Source organism: Equus przewalskii, chromosome 19 (genome assembly GCF_037783145.1).
Source record: "Equus przewalskii isolate Varuska chromosome 19, EquPr2, whole genome shotgun sequence".
Classification (NCBI taxonomy): domain Eukaryota; kingdom Metazoa; phylum Chordata; class Mammalia; order Perissodactyla; family Equidae; genus Equus; species Equus przewalskii.
This window is the reverse complement of record NC_091849.1, coordinates 34,762,504-34,780,138: the sequence shown is the minus strand read 5'-3', so window position 1 is coordinate 34,780,138 and position 17,635 is coordinate 34,762,504.

Sequence of the window (17,635 nt, the reverse complement as noted above, 5' to 3'; positions counted from 1 at the left end):
TGGGGCCAGTGAGGGAACTCCAGCATAGGCACAAGTTTCTAGTAATGAGGCCAGCGCAGGTCTCAGCAAGTCAGGTCAGCAGGTGAGGCCCTGGTCACCAAATCTGACCTCTTTTGATCTTTCTGAGAGACTGCTGAGAAGCCCGTGGGGCTTTTTGCCCCTAGAATTTCCCTAATTGAATTGAAGTGTGGGATGTGTGTGTCCTGCAGGAAGGATGCTGTGGGGGGGCGTCATGGCAGACGTAGGGCCGTATCTGGGGAAGGATACTGTTGAGGACGCTTTTACTGCGTGACAGGGTGTGCTCTCGAAGAGGACCAGGGGGAGAAATCTCTCTCCCATGTTAGTGCTGAAATAGCCAGCTTCCTTCTGAACAAGTGTCTGCATTTATGTTTTGGATCCTCTGATGCTGTAACTTCCCTTTTTGTCCTGGCCACCAGGCAACTCAGAGCCCAATCCAGAGACACCTGGAGTAACAGGCTGCACGAGGAAGGCCATGTTGTGGCTGCTAAACTTATTCCTGGTTTCTCTTTGTCTTTCCTACCTTTATTTTCACTTTACCCTAATTTTGCATCTTATTTGATTTAAAAAGTCTTGTGTTGTCTGTATTTTGGGGGTCACTTAGAATCCTTTTAGGGTGAGATGGGGTAAAGATGTGTAATATCCCCTCACTCTGCCAGTACTGTCTTGGGTAGAATTAGGCCAGGGACTTGGGATGGGGCTGGAGCTGAGAGGGGTGATGGGTGGGCCACTGAGGGGGCCTCAGAGAGGGAGAGGACTGTCTCCAAAACACCTGGGCCTGAGAACTGTCACATTTCGGTATTTTTCTAAATAAACTTAAAATTGGCTTGGAGCCACTACCTACCTGGCTGGCAGGAAACCAAGAGCGGCTGTTACTCTGTCTCTCTCCCCATTACATTGGCTTATGGAAGAATCTGGGGTTTCCCTGATTCCAGGAAAATGAGAGAGGGGCCCGATGCTGTGGGGCCTGGTCCTCTCAGAGGTCCCTTGCGGACCTGGGCTTGACTACAGAGCCTGTGGTCACTGCTCACAGTGCCCTGGCCTGGCCTGCCCTTGAGTTCCACAACACACACGCCTTTGTTCTGAACTATCTTTCAGGGATGTTTGTACATCAAGCAGTCTTGGAAGTAGAGTGTCTCTGTCTAGAGCAGGGGGCAGGTTTGTTTTCTGTCCACTACAATACCATCTCCTTCTAGGGCAAAGGCTGGGCAGTTTTGCTTGTAGTTTTGTACAAAGGGTTTGCGTTCCCTAAGCTTGGGGCTCTTGAGCTGTGATGCAGACCCACTGTGTGCTCTGCATCCACCTGGGCTGTGTCACATCACCCACATGGGACCTATGGGGCAAGAGGAACGACACAAATACAAAACCCACGCTCCCTGCTGTGCTTTGAGTAACAAAGTCCTTTGTCTCTGACCCAGGAGTCTTGTGTCTTCTGCCAACATCTATGAAACTGCGGCAGGTAAACTTGTTAATTCGCAAGTAGGGCAAAACCTCAGGCTCTTTGCAGCCTTTCCCAGGGTCCTTCTAATACTGTCGGTAGGAGACTTTTGACATGCCTTGTGGCTGCTCCAGCATCTTAAAAAATTTCTTTTTAAATTGTAGTAAAAAAAGTATAACATAAAAATTGCCATCTTAACCATTGCCAGCATCTTTTGACCACACTCCCTAAGTTTGGAGAGGCCTGACTGTCCACGGAAGAAGGCAGAAATGTGCTTTCCTAGTCCCCCTGCCAATCAGAGCACAGGCTCCACCAGTCACACACTCACAGAGGCTGCTGGTGGAGCAGAGCCCAGGGCGCTGGTTGCCCCTTTTCCTGTGAGGACAGTGGTCAGCTGGGCTCTGGCTCTCAGGGATGCGGTTGTCAGTGGCTGAGGTTTTGATGCTCAGGCCAAGGGTCAGCAGAGTGACCATGGGCACCTGAGCCTCCATGCTCAGCTCTTCGGCCCCCCCCAGCCCCCCGCCCAGGGTCCATAGGTGCCCGCACTTCCCTGATCCGTTCATCTCTACCGCATGGGCAGTAAGCTTCCTAATTGTCACATTCCTCCTTGTTTGTTTGTGACTTCTCTCCCTCTCTCTTTTTCTCTTGGTCAGTCTCACCAGAGGTTTGCTGGTTTAACTGGTGCTTTTAATTATTTGACGTGAGTTATTTTGGAGTATTTTTTTTTTTAAAGATTTTATTTTTCCCTTTTCTCCCAAAGCCCCCTGGTACATAGTTGTGTATTTTTAGTTGTGGGTCCTTCCAGTTGTGGCATGTGGGACGCCGCCTCAGCATGGCTTGACGAGCGGTGCCATGTCCGCGCCCAGGATTCGAACCTTCGAGACCCTGGGCTGCCAAAGCGGAGCACGTGAACTTAACCACTTGGCCACAGGGCTGGCCCCATGGAGTATTTTTTAAAAGAACTTTTTATTACGGAAACAATTTAAATATATAAAAGAAGAGGAACTGTATAACAAACCCCTGGGTCCTAACAGCCAGGTCGAGCAGCAGCTGTGAACATACGGCCAGTCTTTTTTCGTCCATATCCTCACACACTTCCCCAACTCCTAAAACTGGTTTGTTCTAAGAGTGTGTTTTAAATTCTCAAATATATGGAAAATTTGTCTTTACCTTTTTTTGTTAACGACGAATGATGTCATTACATTGTGGTCAGAGACTCTGGCTGCGTGACAGTGAATTATTAATATTTCTTGAGACTTGCTCCATGATTAGCATGTGCTCAGTTTTGGTGACTATACCACGCGTGCTTGAGGCTGAGCCTGTTCCCCAGTTGTCTGTGCAGGCTTCCTGCTGCACACGTCCCTCAGGTCCAGTTTGTTAGTTTTGTTATTCAGATCTTCTGTACCTTTGCTGACTTTTCTGTCTTCTTGATTTGTTAATAATTGGAAAAGGTCTGTCGAAATGTTCTGCTCTGATGGTGGCTCTTCAATTTCTCTCTGCAGATCTGTGCATTTTTTGCTTCATATCTTTGGAAGCTATCTAATTAGGTGTTTTGAGTTATTATGTCTTGAACCAATGTGGCTTTTATCATTATGTAGTGACTTCCTGTATCCCTGATAATTTCTTTTTTTAAAGATTGGCACCTGAGCTAACAACTGTTGCCAATCTTTTGTAATTTCTTCTTCTTCTTCTTCTCCCCAAAGCCCCAAAGTACATAGTTGTATATTCTAGTTATAGGTCCTTCTGGTTGTGCTATGTGGGACGCCACCTCAGCATGGCCTGCTGAGTGATGCCATGTCCGAGCCCAGGATCTGAACTGACAAAACCCTGGGCCATGGAAGCAGAGCATGCAAACTTAACCACTCGGCCGGCCCCTGATAACGTTTTTCATCTTAAAACTGATCTTGTCTGATATTAATAAAGGTGTGCTAAGTTTTAGGGGAAATGTTAAAATTTGCCTGCTATATCTTTTTTCATCCTTTTAGTTTCAAACTTTCTGTGTCTTATGCCTTAGATGTGTCTTTTGTAAAGAGTATGTAGCGGGATTAAAAAATGCATACACAGCTGAACAGGATGTACAGTTAAACAAAACGTTAGCCTCCTTCTCGAATAATGTAGGAGAGACCTCAGGACGTTTGACGCTGCTGTCCTCTCCTGCCTGACTGATGTTTGTTCTGTATGTGTGCTCTGTCCTTCTTGGTCTGCACCCTCCAGTTCTGCCTTGTTACTGTTACTTTCGATGATAGGGGCTGTTTGGGTTCCTCCGTGTTCTCCATTTGATTTTCCCACCGTTTCCTCCTGCATTTCAGACTCCCCTCTGGGATCATTTTTCTTCCCCCTGAAGTACATTCTTTGGTGGAGGTCTCACAGTGGTCTGCACTGCCACCTTTGTTTTGTTTGGAACTTTTAAACAATTATAAAATATAATACATAGATAGAAAAGTGCATAAGACAAAAATGGACATTCTATTTGTACATTACAGTTAAAAATTAAATATTGAAAGAAATGGACAGAATAATCATCAAATGTACACTAGAAGCACGCCCACGGGTTCCTTCTCATCGTGCCTCAGTGACGCTCCTTTTATGTTAATCAGACCCTGTTCTCTTTATGGTTCCCCCTGTGCACACGTCCGATATAACAGAGGTTAGTTTTGCCTGCTTCTGAACTCATGCAGCTGGAATCACACTGCACGGATTCTCGTGTGTCTCTTAGCTTTGTGTTTGTACGGCTCATCTAAGTTGTTGCATGTAGCCGCATGTTGCTCATTTTTGTTGCTGTATTCTATTTTGTCACATGAATCTGCCATAGTCTAGTTATCTAGTCCCTGCTGATGGGGGCCTGGCTGGTTCTGGGGAGGTGATCCTGTGCAAGCCTGCTGGGAGGCCTGTCAGCACATTTCCGCTGTGTGTGTGTGTGTGTACACACATGCACTTCTCTAGTCCAGTGTGTATACCCAGGAGTGGAATTGCTGGGTTATAGGTTAGCTGTGTTTTCAGTTTCCCTGGATAATGCTGTAGTTACACGCCCACCACATCCTCAGCAGCACTTAGTCCTGTCAGACTGTAAACTCTGTTTTTGTGTATACATAAATGGTTTTATTTCATCCTGGCTCTTGAAAGATGGTTTTGCTGGGCACATAACTCTAACCCGACATTTGTTTCCCCCTTTTGAAGATGCTATTCCACCGTCTCTGACAGCTGTTGTCACTTCTCTGTCTATGCGCATGTGTCCTTTTCCTCTGGCTGAGTTTGAGATCCCTTTGTCTTTGGTGTGCTGTGATTTACCACAAGGTATTGAGGTGTGGGTTTCTCTATCTTTGGCTGCTTGGAATATGTGCTTTCTTTATGGATTTATGTTGTTCATCACTTCTGGAGATTTCATAACCATTCTCTCTTTACATATTTCATCTCCTCCTTTTTCTCTATCCTCGCTGAGATTTTGATAAATACTTGTTAGATCTTATTCTGTCCTCCACATCTCTTAAGCTCTCTTCCAAACTCTTTATTTCCTTGCCTTTCTATAAAGGCAATTTTGCCAGGTAATTTCTTTGGCTATAGCTTCAGCTCACTAATTCTCTCTTCAGCTGTGTCTAATATGCTTTCAATAAGGTTTTTAATTTCAACCATTATATTTTTCATTTCTTTAAGTTCCATTTTAAAATCCATCTGTTCATCCCTAATTGCCTTTTGATGAGTGGTTTCTTTGTGGCTGAATCTTTTATTTAAGTATTTCACAAATATATGTTCTGTATTTGGTATCTGAAGATCCTCCAGTCTCCAGTCCTCGGGGCTCTAAACCTGCAGGTCATCTTTTCTGCAGACTCACAGACACAGTAACTTGCCTCCTCACGTGCTGGTGATCTTTGTGAGTCCATTGTTTAAAGTCAGTAGGAGTCGTGTGGGCCTCGATGGGGATGTAGGGGGCAGTCCTACAGACAGTGCTTGCTGCCCTACTTCTGCCAGGAAGCCCCACTGATCTGGGGTTACTTCATCTCACCTTGAATGAGGGACTCCAAGACCCTCTTTCCCCATTTTGGACTGGCTCCAGGCTCAGTTTCCCATTAACAGAGGAAAATTTATCCGGCTGCCTGCTGCCCCAGCGCTGGCCAGGCCCTGGTCCCTTGTCCAGGAGGGGGTATCCTTGGAGACATCCTTTATCTCTTGTCAGGTTAGTTATATCTCAAATAAATATGTTTTTCAGAGTTTAGTTGTTCTCCTCGGCCATGATGCCATAATGCTGGAAGCAAGAAGACCCCTTATATCCTCTAATAATTCCCTTCCTACTTAAACCATCCTGCATGGGTTCAGCGGCTTGCCAAAGACCAAATATTAAGAGCGGTTTTCCCCTGGTGGTATAAAGCAGTCATCTATCCCTTGGTAAGAAGAGCAGCCCCTTCTTTGGGAGAACTACTTGTCTATCTCCCAGCCAGATCACCTGACTGGCAATCATAGAACTTGTCCCCTCAGACGACGGGGACAGTCACATGACCCAAGAGGGCCAATCAGAGTCCTTCCCTGGGAATGGCTGAACTCCAGCGGGAAGAGAAGCTTCTAACTCTTCTGAGCAACATCGTAAGGATGCGAGCTCAGGGAGGCTGCAGTCACGCCTCCCCCGCATGGCGAGAAAGCCTGCAGAGGATGAGGCTAACGTGCTGAGAGATGACGGAAGGCATGAGAGAGGGTGGGGATCTCATTATTCCTGTATCGTCTGTGGGATCGTGGAACCAGTGCCTCCTCCCCGGGACCCCTGTCTCTTGCCCTCTTGTCTCTTACATGGTGAGGTGATGGATGGTAATTATTTTGTTTTCTGTATTTTTCAAATGCTTCATTATCTATATACTTTTCAAAAATAAAAAATGTATTAGTAAAACATCTTGCATTCATTTCTCTGGCGAAGCTAATAGCCTCACTCGAATTGGTTTTTGTAAAATGAGATCTCTGTGTGTTGGATTCGGCTGAAGCAGGGCCCCGTGGAGTGGGTGAGGAACTGAGCGTCCATCCTGCTGATGGCGTGAGGCACATACCCTACTCAGGAAGCGCAGCCTGGCCTGTGCTGGCCCTGACCATGGGGCAGTGGCTTTGGGGCTCCCCACACTGGTGCCAGCCTCTGCCTCTGTCTCACTGGGCTGTAACTAATGTTTGAGGGGCTGCCTCAGTCAACCGGTGTCCTCCTCGCCCAACACTGAACTGGCAAGATATGTTTTGGTTCAGTGGCTTAAGCCAGCCCTCCGATTCTGAGTCAGGCACCCCGTACTCTCCTCTGGTTCTGCTACCAACAAGCTGTGTGGTCTTGAACAAATCATTCAGCTTCTCTGAATCTCAGCTTCCTCTTCTGTAGATTGGGCTTAATGATTGGTCTTCTGCAGGGCTGTTGGAAGGATTAGACACAACATGCAGAGTCGACAGTCAATGTTATTATGACAGCCGGAGAAGGAAAGATTAAACGGCCGCTGCCGGCCATCTCAGACTGTGGAAAACGGTGCTGAAAGACACTTTTCCTGTTGTCACTTAGGAATCAAAGTTGGGACAAAGAAATGTTTGGATTCACATTCTAGAGAAAGCAGACACTCCTGGGCGGCAGACCCCCTCCGGCCTGTTGACAAGCGGCTGACCCAGTCCCGCTTCTCCTGACCGTCCTGCCAGTTGCCAGCAGGGATGGAGCATTACCGAACCAGTAACTGGGGAAGTCACCTAACTTCCCTGAGCCTCAGGTCCCCCACCCCGTGAAAAGGTGCCCACCTCCTAGGGTTGCTGTGAGGATTAAATGAGCCAATACAGGTGAAGGAGAGTCGTGACCAGGACCTAGGAAGCAATGCACGCATCTGCTAGTGTTATTACCCCAACTCCTACCTGAGTCTGTGTGAGCAGGAGCTAGGAAATCTATAGAAATCACTAGAGTCAAGGGCCCGGGGGAGAGGGCCAGTTATGGGGAGGATCGCTAGGCATTAAACTCTTAGAGAGGGGGTGCCTGTGGGAAGGGGCCCCCAGCATTTCATTCCCTGGCTGGACATCTGCTTCCTCAGTGGCTGGGCTGACCTTCCCCAGGCCCGCCTGAGCAGGGGGAAGAGTGGACAGAGGGTGGGTGGGGTGGGGGCAGCAGCGGGCAGGGCCAGGATGAGAGAGTCTCCCCTGATCCCAAGTGGACCTCACAGGAGGGTCAGGGCCATTTTGCTTGTCTCCTCACCTGGGAGGGCTGGCCACTAAACAAGGGACCCTCAGGAACACGAGTGGTGGGGTGGACCCCAGCTGGGCCCTGAGGGGTGGTGGGAGGGGTGAAGCCAGCACAGGGTACTGAACAGGTAGGGACCCAGTGAGGTCCCTGCCAGCCCACCATGCACCCGAGAGGCCTGGCCCTGGACACCAGCTACACAGAAGGGACACACTGACACCCCAGGGAGGTGATTGTGCCAGGGGTCAGTGCAACAGAGCCTCTCATCTCTGCTCCCCCTCCTTCACACCCAGGCCCCTTCCTCTGGAGTCCTGCCCCTGTCCCCGGCCCATGACAAGCCATAGGACATGCGAGATGATGGGAAGGGATGGGAAGGGGAGGCTGAAGGCTGGATTTCGGGGAAAACTGTGATAGAGCCCTGCTGAGCTGAGAGCCTGACCAGCGCAGCCTCCCCGAGGGCACCCGTCTGTGCCGCGAGCATCTGGCTCAGCTTGGGGCCCTCAGTGGATGGCGGCACAGGAACCAGGCGGTGAGTGGCCCCTGGAGTGAAGCTGAGCCCTGTCCTTGCCGGGCATGGCGTGGCAACTGCTGATGCTAGAGAGGGAGCTCTCCTGGGCAACGACCCACCCAGGAAGTCCTATCCCAGGGGCGGCTAGACTGAACCAGCTGGGCACAGGGCCAGAGGCCAACCTCCTTCCCCTCTTCCTCTGTAGGGCTCAGGCCCAGGCCAGCCTCCGCTGACAGCGAAAGGTCCTTGGATACCCAGAGGAGCAAATCCCGGACTTGGACTGGAGGCAGGAAGCCCCGGCCAGGGCAGCGAGACAGATGCGGCTCCCCTGGCACCTCTGAGCCCAGCCTGGCTGGGAGCACCAGGTCAGGAAGCAGCCGTGTGGTCCCCTTACCACTGCGTTTGTAAGGCTCTTCATTTAAGCCCCCAGTTTGTTGACTGAATGAAGGTGGATCCTTTTCAGGAGCTGTGTACACCTCCTGAAAATGTTTCTGAAGAACTTTCTGAGCCTCAGTTTTCCCCACCTGTAAATGGGGGTATTTAGCTGAAAGGGTTGTTGTGAGGGATAAATGAAATTTGTGTAAATGTGCAAATGGCCTAGCACAGTGCCTGGGACACAGTAGGAGGTCAATAAATGGTCAGTTTATTCTTCCCCGTCCCTTCAGCCCTGCCCCAGGTCCTGGCACCTTTATACAGAAGGAATGGGTGGGAAGGAGAAATGACGGGATTGAAATGACCCAAAGGGGTGTTGGGGCGCCCTCTGCTGGCCAACGGTGGTCAGAGGCCGAGGTGGAAACGATGCCAGGGCTGGCAGAGGGGCTGCACCCACCTCCGGATCAAAGTCCTCCAGGGCCCAGGAGGGGGGCCAGCGGAGGACAGAGCTGTCCCGTCCACTGTCCTCAGATCCCTCATGGGGAGGTGGGAGCAGCTTCCGTCCCCGTAGGGGTAGGGGACGCCTCTGCACTTCTGCAGCTGGACACCCAGCCCCCAAACTTGACCATTGCTCTGCGAGGGTCTCCTGGCTGCCAGCACTTGCAGGTGTGGCTGGAGGAAGGGGTGCGGGGGACGAGGAGGAGGCTCCACGCAGGCCTGGAGCTCCAAGTCACCTGGTCTCAGGCCGCCGACTTCCTCTCTCAGGTTCTTTCCCGCCCCGTGGGCTAGATGGCCCGCCCCCATAGTCCTTCTGGATTACGGTTACCTTCAGCCTCCCCTCCACCCTCACGGCAGCCCAGTGAGAGACTGTCATCGCCGCCTGACGGATACTTTTCAGAGAGGTTAAGTGACGGCCGAGGCCGAGCTTCACGGTTAGGTCCCTGGGCCTGGCTCCCAGGCCCACGCTCTTCATGTTGCCACCATGGGGCGCATGCCCTCTGCCCGCGGCCCGCGGCCCACCGTGGACTTCAGCCCTGCCGAGTCGCTCCTCCCAGCTGCCCGGTTTGCCCTTCGAGGCCATGGGCTGGAAGGAGCAGAAGCTCCTTCAGCTGGTGCGAAGGGGAGCAGTGGTTAGGAGCGGAGACACAGCTGGGCCTCAGGAAGGGGCCTCATTTCTTCTTCCTCCTCCATGACGGGCGGATTCTTCTTCCCACTCAGGCCACGGGGCAGCGACATCCCAGCCCCTGACTTACAGGTCCAGGCGCACGGCCAGAGGCAGTTTCTCTTTGTCTGTAGTCCACGTTCCTGGACGCAAACATCGGGCTGAGGGCTGTGGGGCCAGGGCAGGCGAGACAGCCCCAAAGTGCCCACCACAACCGGCTTCTCCGAGGTCTGGGCAGCTTCCCTCACTCCCCCTGCTCTGAGCCTGGCGCTTCTCCTCCCAGTTCCCGGGGTCTCCTGGGTTCACCCTGCACAGTGGGCAATGTCTGCTCAGAATCCCCCTTCTCTAGAAATTCCCCCCATGACATAGACAGCAGCTACGTTGGTTTTTTTTTTCCTTCTGCTTTTTCTCCCCAAATCCCCCCCAGTGCATAGTTGCATATTCTAGTTGTGGGTCCCTCTAGTTGTGGCATGTAGGACCCTGCCTCAACATAGCCTGACGTGTGGTGCCATGTCTGCGGCCAGGATCCGAACGAACCAGCAAAACCCTGGGCCACCGAAACGGAACGTGCGAACTTAACCACTCGGCCATGGGGCGGCCCATGCAGCGACATTCTTATATGACCCCAACCCCTGGCCACAGCTGACGGTTCTGGAGGAGGCGCCTGATCCGGATTGGGCCAATCATATTACCCTGACCCTGGCCGAAGCTAACTGGATCCAGCATAAGAGAATAAATCTCTTCCTTGCAGAGGTTTTGAAACTGGGATCCAAGGAGCAGAGGTCATGTGGAAAGCGGCAGGAATTCACCCCAGAAGTTCTTGGAGGTCATGTGGCTGGAAGATCACCTGTGGGTCTTCCCTCATCCTCAGGTGACATCCACCCGCTTTTCTTTGGGACTTGCCCCCCTCCCTGTGCTCTGATAGGACTGACAGGCAAAGGGCGGGCCGCTCAACCCGGCCGGACCAATCAGATGCTCTCCGGGGCTTTAGCGCTTGTGCAGAAACACACAAGAGATCAGGTGGGGGCCTAGCGCCCCCACAGCAGAACCCCGAAGATGGGGATCCCTGAGGACCCTCCTTCCTTTCTGAACTCCCTGAGACCTGGTGAGTCAACTGTGGTTTTTTCCCTTTCTTTCCCAATTTTACAAGCCAGGAGTTTCCAATAAATTCTGTTGTCTTTCTGTTCTCCAATGCTCCGTCCCACCACATGCACTTTTTATTTAAAAAAATGTCAAAAGTTGCAAAGTTGAAAGAACAGCGCAAGGACACTCTTATTCCCTTCACTTAGATTCACCACCTAGTAATATTTTGCCACATTTGTGTCCCATAGACATACTCAAAAATTTTTTTCTTTCTGAATCATTTTCAAGTAACCTTTCATCCCTAAGTCCTTTAGCAAATTCTCCTGGGAGTAAGGACGTGCTCCTCCTTGACCACAGTACTATCAGCACAGTGTCTGGGCATCTATTGTACGATGAGCCATCTCAAAACAGCAACAGCAATGATTATTGTATTCTCTCTCTTGGTTCTGACGGTCCAGTAGGCTCAGCTGGGTGGCTGTCGTCAGGATCTCTCGTATGGTTGTGATCAGATGGTGCCTGGGGCTAGAGCCATCTAAGTTTTCCTCATTCCCATGGCTGGTGGTTGAGACTGCCTGTTGGCTGGGACTCCAGCTGGGGCTGTTGGCCAGGACACCTGTGGGTAGTCTGGACCTCCTCACAGCATGGTGGCTGGGTTCCAAGGGTCAGGGTCCCAAGAGGCAGGAAGCAGAAGCTGCCCGGTTCTTCAGCTTCAGCTGGTCCCAAACACTGGCTGGCATCACTTCCACCATATTCTATTGGTCAGGTAGTCACAGGGCCCAGGGTCAGGGACAGGAACGAGACCAATCTCTTTTTTTAAAGATTGGCACCTGAGCTAACATCTGTTGCCAATCTTCTTTTTCTTTTTTTTTTTCCTCCTTCTTCTCCCCAAAGCCCCACAGTACATAGTTGTATATTCTAGTTGCAGGTCCTTCTGGTTGTGGCATGTGGGACGTCTTCTCAACATGGCCTGATGAGCGGTGCCATGTCCACACCCAGGATCTGAACTGGCAAAACCTCAGGCCGCTGAAGTGGAGCACGCGAACTTAACCACTCAGCCACAGGCTGGCCCCTGAGACCCATCTCTTGATTGGAGGACTGTCAGAGAATTTGGGGCTATGTTTTAAAACTACCACAATCCATAAATTTAATGGCAACACAATAATATTAAGTAAAACACAGTCTATATTTAAATTTGTCCCAATAATGTCCTTTATAACTCTTTTTTAAAAATCCAGGATCCAACCAAGGTTATACACTACCTTTAGTTGTCATGATTCTTTAGTATCCTAGGGCACTCCCCACATATTTTGTCTTTCATGACTCGTCATTTTTGAAGAGTCCAGTTGTCTCGCAGAATATCCTACAATCTATGTTTGTCGATGGTTTCCTCATGATTAGATTCAGGTTAAATCATTTTTGGTAAGAATACTACCTGGATGGTGTTGCCTACTTGCACATCTGGGGCACATAATGCCATTTGTACCTTCAGTGGGGATGCTGAGCTGGACCACCTGGTTCAGGTGGGGTCCACCATTTTCTCCCTGGTAAAGGTACGTGTCTTCTTTCTCCAGGTTTTACTAAGATTTGTCTCAGAGTTGACCATTCCAGGTCAGCTTGCATAAGTACTTAATGGGCCCTTTCAATATGTATATCATGTTTATTTTCAGAAAGTTTCTTCTTTTGGGGGGGAGTTATACTTTTGTTTGATATTTATTCTTTTCTATTGTTTTGTTTTTCTTCTTCAGGTGCTCCAATTATGTGTGTGTTGGATCATCTTTGCATATCTTCTTTAACCATCTTTTCCTCTCTGACATTTTTTTCCCTTTGTTATAGATTTCATTTTTGTGCTCTTGGCTTTTTCCATTCCTTTTATGATATGAATGCCTCATTATATTTTCAGTTTAATTTAATTTCTCTTGCATACCTTGCAATTTACTCTTCACTTCTGATATGATTTTGACTTTTTCTTCAATTTCTTTCCTGATTTTTTTTGGTGAGGAAGATTGGCCCTGAGCTCACATCTGTTGCCAATCTTCCTCTTTTTTATTTTTTGCCCCAAAGCCCCAGTACATAGATGTACATCCTAGTAGGAAATCATTCCAGCTCCTGCAGGTGGGACACCGCCACAGCACAGCCTGATGAGCAGTGTGCAGGTCTGCACCCAGGATCCAAACTGGCAAACCCCAGGCTGCTGAACCAGAGCACGTGAACCCAACCACTCAGCCATCGGGCTGGCCCCTCTTTCCTGATTTTTATTAACTCTAGTCTCCTGCTTTTTGTTTTTTGGTCCATTTCTGTTTGATTTTAAAACATTTTTGATTTAAAGTGTTTTTCATATCTGCAAATGCTTGCTTAAGAATATTTAGTTCAGGTCAGAGTGTTGTGTTCGAGTTTTCCTCTGCTTAGTGTGTTTTTCTGGAGGATAATGTTTATCAGCTGAAATGTTTTGATTCTCATTTTCCATTTTTTTTCTTCAGGTAGATTTGTAGGGATGCTGTCTGCTTTTTCCTGTTCGTGTTGAAAGAACTTCTCTTTCCCTTGAGCAGCAGTAACAGACCTTTGCAGATGGGGGAGGGGTGTGGGGCTTCACTAGCTTTCTTAGTTCGAGACCACCTTTGTCTATTCGTAGAGTGAAATGAAGCTTTTTGTGGGGGAGGGGTTGATGTGTCTTTTGACTCGGCGATTCTTCTTGTCTCTGTAAGATCCTTAGCTCCCACAGCTTACTGCCTTCTCTCCCTTCACCAGCAAGCTTCCCAGAGACAATTTCCCCTTCCAGGTCAACCCCTCCCAACAGGAAGCGGTGCCTTTTTGGGACAGCCGCTCTGGCCCTGCACATTCTCAAACGCCTTCCTTTCAGTTCCCACAGAAGCCGGTGCGCTGACCCCCAGGCATCAGCCCTGTTCTCAGATTTCCCCACTAGAGCAGGGCTCTCGCTCTGGGTGCAATCTTACTTGTCCCCATCCAGGCTCTTGCTGTCCTTTCCTCTCTTGCACAGAGTCTCCACCCGACCCCGTACCCTGGGGTCCAGACGTGTTCTGTGGTTTTCAGAGGTTTATGTCCCGGTGTGGCCGTAGACTGAAGTCTGCCGGGCTCTGTTTCCCGGTCACACTGAAGGCAGGGTGCCGGGTGGCTTTATCCTCCTGGCTGCCCCACACGGCTTCGTGAGGGTGTGTGGAGAGAGTTGGATTTTGGCAGCTGCCATAATCCTGAGGAACCTGGAAGCCAGCTCAGGTCCCCTTAGTGAACCGGCAGTGACACAGGAGTTGTGGAGTCAGTTCCTGTTGTTTTGTTTCTTCGTCTGGATGCTTGTGACCAAAGGAGCCCAGCTGTAACGTCAGGTTTCCAATGGAGCCGGGTCACAGATGGGAGCTGGAGAGAGAGGAGGAGGCGCTTTGCTCCCCTCGTTTCGAGCCATCCTGAGGCCTGGGAACTGGGTGGCTTCAGAATTCTGTGTATTTATTGAAACTTTTACTGAGTGAAACACACTTTCACAGAACGAACACACCCCTGTCACTAACATCCGGATAAAGGACAACATTCAAGCCCCAGGAGGCCACCTCATGTCCCTTTTGGTCACCGCCCCCTCAATGGTAACTGGAGTTCTGACTTCCCTCACTGCAGGTTAGCTTTGCCTGCTTTTATGCTGCGCACGAATGGGATTGCACAGAATCTCACTGTGTGTGTACTTCGGTCTGGCTTTCGCTCAGTCTTACCCTGTGAGTTTCGCCCATGTTGTACGGATTTAGGACATATTTTGGAGGTGGGACTGAGAGGACTTGGAGATTCCTCTGCTGCCCTTGGGCAGTCCGCTGCACCTCTCTGAACTCCACCCCTCCACCTGTAAAGTGGGACTGGCCGTGATAATACCCGGCTGTTAGTGCAGTTTCCACACTAAGCTTCAAAGGGCCAGGAACAGGGCAGAGGTCCCGGGAGCCCTCTCCCCTGCTTGGTCTAAAAGTGTCGTTGTGACTGCGAGCACCTGAGCTTGGCCGGCCCCCGGAGGTGACACACACTCACCTCTCTCACCCACACACGGCTTGCCATCTGCACTTCCAAATTTGGAAACAGTTCTTTTCCTGGAGAGGCCGCCAGGCCCTGCTCTCGGCTCTGTGCCCTCTGTCCCCAGTCCTCGGGCCCCTGGGAGGTCGCGGCTGTGCTGTCAGTAAAAACAGGACCTGAATGAGGATGCGTGTGACTGAAAGCCTCCGTCAGGTGTACGGAGCTGTAGTTTGCACAGACATGGCACGGGGTGGGGGGTTCGATCCCGGCTCTCTGTTAAGACTGGGACCAGCCTCTCGGCTGTGGTGAGGATGACAGGGGCCACCCCAGGACAGAGCCCGTCCACGCCGTGCCTGTGACGCCTGGCACCCCACTCTCAGGCGCGGCTGCGTGTTGCACCACCAGGGATGACGAAGCCTGGGCCCTCCCACAGATGCTGATTTAATTGGTTTGGAGCGCGCCTGGACATCGGGAGTTTTAAAAGCTCCCCAGGTGACTCTAATGTGCAGTACGGTTGCCAGCCAGGGCCCTGGCACATAGTGGGAGCACAGTAAATGTTGACTTTGGGAGAGAGAGGCCCGAGCTGGTTTGGCAGGCTGGAGAGGGCAATTTCCTGGGGCTGGCGCGCCCCCTCGCTCCCCATGCGGCCTCCTCATTGCACCCCGCACCCCGTTACTCTGCCTTCCTCCCACCGCGGGACCCAGGACATCCCTCACCTGCCACCTCTTGTCCGGGGTTCAGCCGGGTCCCTCTGGATCCGGGCGGTATCAAAAGAGACCCCTTCCCTGCCGGCAGCGCAGGTGAGCCCGCCGCGCACGACTCCGAGGGGGCGGCGGCCCAGCTGGGAAACAGCCCTGAAATAGACCCCCTGCCGCCCCCGCTGCCTCCTCCCGGAATCTGCTCAGGTGAAAAACAACCTTCTCACCGCGAGCGTCTCTCCGGGCGTCGGAGCGGGGAGGCGCCGCGCCCTGCGGGCCGCGTGGGCCCGGGCCTGGGTGCCACTCCGATGCGCGCGGACCCGCCCTGTAGTGAGGGCGCTCGGCCACGGGGCGGCGCTGCTGGTCCGCGATGGGCTCCCCGCCCGGCTGGTGGGGAGGGAGGCTCCTCGCCCCTTCTCGGCCTGGGGCGCCCCAGAGGTGGTTTCCGTGACTTACGGGGGTGCAGTGGGGCCCTTAATCCTGAGGCTGCAGAGGCCAGTGCCCCACCCTTCTGCGGGAGCCGCAGAGAGAGAGAAGTGGGGCCTCATCCCTTCTCTCCGGATGCTTCCTTTTGTCGCACGTTTCCTAAGCGCGTCCGAGTTCTGAACTGCGGTAGGCGGCGTGTCAGGACCGTCCAACCATCTGTGTGTCCATCCGCCCGCCTACCCACGCAACATTCGTTGCCCACAGGCTGTAAACCAGTTGGACTGAAGAAATGGTGGTGGTGGGTAAGATGGGCCCTCCCAGTCGGGGGACAGACCAGTGAATTGGGTGCCCCCGCATTCTGGACCAGGGGTGATGGTTAAGCTGGGCCTTGGAGGTCAGGGAGGGGGTTTCTGGGTGACAAGAGGTGATTCAGCCACAGAGGTGAGAGGGAGGGTCCCCGGTCTGGGGCTGGAGCGGGCAGGAGAGGGAGGGGGGATGGAGGACCCGGGCCAGGAGCAGCATACACGAGCTCACTGGACATCGGAACAAGCTTGGGTGGTGTCCTGTCCTCTCCTTACCAGTGAGGAAACAGGCTGGCGAGGTCCAGTGGCCTTCCATGGCCCCACAGTGGTGAGTGCCACAGCTGGGGCTGAATGCAGGTGGTGTAGGCTCAGCTGGAGAAAGAACCCAGCCTTCCCCACGGAGCACGTTCACCAGGAGTGCGGGGCCACGGTCGCCCATGTCAGCTCACAGTCCTGAACAGCCTGCCCCGGCCTCCCAGGAGCATGTGAGGTCTTTCGTGCCCCTGGTTCTGCTGTGTGTCCCTGAGGTTCCGTCTCTGTTCTCCCCACTCACACTCTGCTCTCGGGAGAGGCTCTGCCATCAGCCACGACCTCTGCAGTGTGTGGGAAAGGCCTTTGTGCCTGCGAAGGTGATTCAGGCTCTGCCAGCAGGCAGGGGACACTTGGTGGGGTCAAGCCAATGCCTTGGAGGTCCCCATTACTCCTGCACCTCTGGGGGGCTGGGGCTAGAGAAGCCGTGGGTCCAGGGGATAGGGGCTCAGGGCTGGGGCTATGCAGAGTTGGGGCCGGGGATAGAGGTCAGACAGCTCTGCAGTGAAACTGCTGTGCAGCCCTGGCCCAGTGGCTGCCCCTTTCTGGGCCTCAGTTGCTCACGTGTACCCTGAAGGGGTGTACAGATTCCTGAGGTAGGGAGGGCTGAGGAGAGGCCCAGGTGCGGATTTGGAGGTATGGCTGGGTGCATGGGGTGGGTGGGGTGGGATGGGAAGCCCTGGGTCCTCTGGGCTGGGTATGGCCACCCATTACCACACCCAGCCCTGCCGAGAGGCCCCATCTGCCTGCCCGGCCTCTCTCGCGCCTTCTCCTTTCTCTCCCCCGTGTCTTCAGTTGTGGGGGCCTCATACCCCACTCCAGCTGGTTGGAGTTCTATTAATATTTCAGTTTGATGAATTAAAGATTCTTTCTACCCTCTTCCTTCTGATGTCCCAGGAGAGAACTAAAAGCTCATCCTAGCCAATCAAATGCCATTAAGATGCAGCCCACGAGGGTGGGAGCTGGCAGGTGTGGGCTTTTGTTCCCCAGTACTGCTTTGTCCTCTTTGGGGGGTCTGGGTGATGGGTTGGTCTTTGTGGGTACAGGAGGCAAGAGAAAGCTGAGGCGAAGAGGAGGGCGTGGGGTGTTTGCATAAATGCTGCTGCCTTAGAAGGGAGCGGAGTCCCCGTGTAGGGCTCAGGTTTCCT